At 51.0% G+C, this 4,330-nt stretch overlaps 1 protein-coding gene across 2 annotated transcripts in view; it reads left to right on the top strand.

Annotated features, from left to right (window-relative positions):
• Window positions 1–3,269: 3,269 nt before the first annotated feature.
• IP6K3 (inositol hexakisphosphate kinase 3) overlaps window positions 3,270–4,330 on the top strand; it is a 20,001-nt gene continuing 18,940 nt past the window's right edge. The window contains exon 1 of one of the 2 annotated variants that reach the window (XM_009272847.2): window positions 3,270–3,459. The gene's annotated coding sequence lies outside the window, so the exon portion shown is untranslated. The remainder of the gene's footprint in view (window positions 3,460–4,330) is intronic. The other variant, XM_009272846.2, reaches the window with a different exon arrangement.

The raw sequence follows: 4,330 nt of genomic DNA, 5'->3' as shown, positions 1-4,330 counted from the left end.
TAAAGGATATAGGAAGCTTCAGAAAGCGCTTTCTTGTGGCTACAAGCCAAAGGGACTGCTTCATGGGCTATTAAAGAGCAGCTTTGGCAAGGCTATTAGGGCTGAATGTACATGTTTATCCTGGGCAGCTGCAATGTGTGTGCTGTGTGTCAGAGCAGGGGTGTACCATGTGTGGAGTGTCAGTACAGGGATCGCCAAGTCAGTGTTCCTGCAGCCTCACAGTAGGTACAAGGAGCAGCGATCAATCCTCTGTTCGTGCTGCAGGCGTCGTATTTTGTATCTATAATCATTTGGTTACTTAAGTTTCTTTTTATGTCCGGCAAACGAGCGTTTGTTTCAAAGAAAACAGCACCAGTGTGTGGCAGTTCAGGCTAGGCAGAGATACTGCTAATCTGCTCTTCCCAGTATTGTAAAACAGCTGTCCAGCTCACCACTAAAGACAGCAAGGACCAAACTGATTTCTGACGTAAGCTAGTAAAACCTGCGGAGAGAAGCCAGCGTTGATTTGAACCCCCGTAACCAGTGGATGTTGTTCTTAGCGTCACGGGTACGGTGTGAACGCTTGCATTCATCTCTGACGCTGGATGCACGGAGAGCTTCCTCTCCAGGCTCTGGCTTGGCTTAGGACGGCTGCCGAAGCCCTGCTCGCCGCTTTGCAGGCTGGTGATGCCGCGTACAAGGTGGGTTCCTTCTGCCGGTCCCTGCTCACCTCCCGGCGTGAAGTCTGCACTTCTCCGCCCCACTGCTGGCTTTGGTGGGGTTTTCTACCTGCGCACCCCGCGGGCTGCCGCGGAAGGACTGCAGAGAACTCCTTACGTACCTCCTGCTCGCGGTCATCAACCGAAACGAGTGGAGAGAGCAGATTTCTCCAGGAACAAAACACAGGGAGGTCTTTCCCATTAAATGGGAAATATTCTGCGTGGAGTTGACTCTTAGCCCGTATTTTCTTTTTGGTTGCAAAGGGGAGGGCGTTTGAACAGACGAGGAGACTCAACAGCTGTCTTCAAGACAATGACCAGCTTCTTCCACTGTTAATAAAATAGGGGATAAAGGGAAGGCAGCCTTGATTCTTCTAAAATGTTGTAACAAGATCGTCACTGCTGCCGTAGAAATGTTTGCAAACACCGGTGCCTGCATTCTTAAGCCTTTTTAAAATATTTGTGGGGTTTGGGCTAGCTTTTTTTAACCGTCCAAATCCAGAAGTGAAGAGTCAGGCATTGCAGTCATCTTTTTGTATTAAACTTGTTTTTGTAGAATAAATTTCACTGGCTTGGTGCTGTTTCTTACATGTTCAATTTAGCTCTGTAAATCAATATATAAAATAAATTTATTACAAATAATTTGTTACCTGTATTTTTATTGAGGAGTCGCAGATTGTTCCAAGTGCTTTCGCTCAGGCAGATTAAATAGATCCTGCTCTGGGGACCTCACGGTTTCTAAGAATAAGACTGAAGATGGCATGGGGATTGCATGACAGCCTAATGAGAAAACGTTTCATCACAAGATCCTTGTGACGCGCGGTGATCTCGGCGCAATAGCCAGCAGTCTCAGGTGTTTGGTTACAAATGAAATCTGTGTTTTGGGAATAGTTGGCATTAAGCAGAGGTGTGTACGAAAAGCAGTTAGTTTGTTTAGCTGCATTTTGAAGAGATTGACAGCTTGGAGGGTTGTGAAACCGTAAATATTAGTTTAGCAGGTTGATCAGTATTCCTGTGGCCCATAATAAAGCGGTTATTGCACCATCCCATTCCCTGCTTTAAATAAGTCTCCGGTAACTGAGTGAGGGTGCCTCAGGCTTCACGTGTTTTGCACCACTTCTCTGAAAGGCAGATCCCTCGCACGTTGGGTGTCTGAAGTCAACAGCCGCCGCAGAAAATCTTGACTCTGGTCCAAGCTGCTGATCCTGTGTGTTGTGGCATCCTCGGGCCGTGGTTAGCTCGCCTGTTTTTCGGGACGCGATGTGAAGTGCCAGGTGATGGTAATAGGAAGACTGGGAAGTAACGAGGGTGCTGGATACAGTGCTGGGGTGGGATGGGTGTCCCTTCCTGCCCTTGCTCCCAGGCTGTTGCCTGTCACTGGCCACCTGGCTTCCCTTCCTGTGTCCCAGAGGTTAATACGCTTTAAGCAAGGCTATTACAAAGCACTGTAAAAGGGGGGATATTTTTGTCAAGGATAAAGGCAAAAAGTCAAGTCTTAGACTATTTACCAGATACCCAAGGTTTCCATGGTTGCCTGGTGAGTAGAAGACACATAACTCAGTCTTGCCAGCAAGATGTGCTTGTCTTTAGGGTCCGCTTCCCTGGGTGTTTTCAATTCCTCTCTCACCTCAGTGTCAGTGACTCAGAACATGTGCTAGCAAGAGTTTCACCTTCTTCAAAGTCTACTCCTGAAACGGCACGAGTAGTCCATGAATCATCGTTGTGTAACTTCTGTGGACGTGGTTGACTCACTCGTGTTTGGTTAGAGAAATGTTTGTTTAAGCTCATAATGTAGGTCTGGATGGCAAAGGGGGAGATTTCCACCGGCACAGAAGGAGGTTGGCTCCGCGGCTGCCGTGGAAGTCGGTGGGAGGCTGGCTGCCTCCTCTTTGACGTTGAGTTGTTGCCAACGTCCCAACGTTTTGTTTGGGAACAAAAGGGAAGCAAGGCTAAATCTTTCCTCTGAACCTGCATTCCTGTTCAGATGCTTTTACCCAGTCTAGGTGAAATGTATTCACGGTTAGGAAATAGTCTGCAGTTTGGTGTGATTACCTGTGCCAGAGGGTGTTTGCTTTCAACCAAGCTGCCATGTTTTCTGCGATAGTCTTCCCCCCGGGTCCCTTCTTTCATTTGCTACCTTGAGAGCAGTGAAGACTAGTTTCGTGCCACGCTCACTGCCAAGCTCCTGCTTGCTCTGTACAAACTGTATTGGTAATTTCTGTGGTACTAGCAGTTTTCCCAGAAACCCAGGTCCACTCGAAGAAGAGGGAATAGCTGGGTTCATCCCCCTGCCCTGCTCTCCTTACAACTTGCATTCGCTCAACCAGAGCTGCTAACATCCCCTTCCCACTTTCTTGCAAAGTATTAAGTTTCTATAAATAAATTCTCCAACGGTGGGCTGATAAAGCCATCGCATCCCCTTACTGTCAGAAAGGAAAATATGTACCAACAAGGAATCTAAAATAAAATTTGCCCTTTATCTTTTCATTTCCTGCTTCCATTTAAAGCATTTCACGTTAAATGTTTTGTCTCCTGCCGACGTGACAGCTGATGCTGTGCCTTATTTATGGGGCACGGAGTCAGGGTGCTGTGCCAGTTCTGGAAAGATCAACGTGAACCGGAGAAGAGAAAGCACGGCCAGTGAGTCCTGCCCGGAGGCGTCTCCCTCCGGCACATCCCCTGTCCGAAGCAATCGCTCCCCAACGCTTCCCCCCGGGATTTCCACCGTGACTTCATTCAACCTTTAAAGAACGGCCTCCAGGTAGGTGTTGCGAAAGGTTCTTGTGCACATTAATGAACGGACCCTCGCTACAGCAGAGAGCGAGGTGTGAGTCCTGTCCCCACCTCCCTACCCCTTGGAGGGCTGCCGGCAGCTGCAGAGCAGGCTCCAACACGGGGACCAGACCTCTGCGCTAACCTCAAAGTTGCCCCTTATTTTTGTAGGGACGCTTCTGTAAGGCTGGTGAGGTCTGATGCAAAGCCCACGGGTGTCTTTGAATTGGCTCTCCGAGACGAGGAGACCCCCAGTGGGTTGTGGAAACGTTGCTTGGCTTTAAGCTCATCTCGCCCAGGGCCGCCCCGTGCTCCCCCTTACCCGGCTCCTGGCAGAGCAGCGGCTCCCTGGGGACGTGCTCTCGGGTGGCAGGAGGACACAGGAGCCTCCGCTCACCTCCCCTCTGACGGAGGAGACCGCCTGCCCTGAGTCACTTCGCAGCAACCTGCTGTAGGGCCAGATTCAGTGTTTACATCCCGGCTCCAAAACAGCTCTCGGCATCCAAACAGCAACAGCAGAGGAAAACACCCTGGGATGGCGAGGAGCTGCTGGCCGGGGGCTGGGAGCAGGGCTGGGCTCGCAGGGCGCAGCTGAGCTATTTCCATGTAAAACAGCTCCGAAACGGGTCCCAGGGGGGTCCCCGTGCTCCCTCCGGGAGAGCATGAGCTGCTTTGCTCCCAGCCGGGGTCCCAAAGGTGCCACCGGCAGCAAGGACGCCCCGACAAGGGGTTACGTGTGTTTGCCAACCGGCAGGTGAGGCCCCAGCACCCGTCAGCAGCACAAAGGGCATTTCCAGCCCCGGGGCTGGCTCAGGGCGAGGGAGGGACCCAGTCTGGCCGCCTGGCCCCAGGGTGGGGGG

This window comes from Aptenodytes forsteri, unplaced genomic scaffold (genome assembly GCF_000699145.1).
Source record: "Aptenodytes forsteri isolate BGI_AS27 unplaced genomic scaffold, ASM69914v1 Scaffold142, whole genome shotgun sequence".
Lineage (NCBI taxonomy): Eukaryota > Metazoa > Chordata > Aves > Sphenisciformes > Spheniscidae > Aptenodytes > Aptenodytes forsteri.
This window is presented reverse-complemented; position numbering and strand designations above follow the sequence as displayed.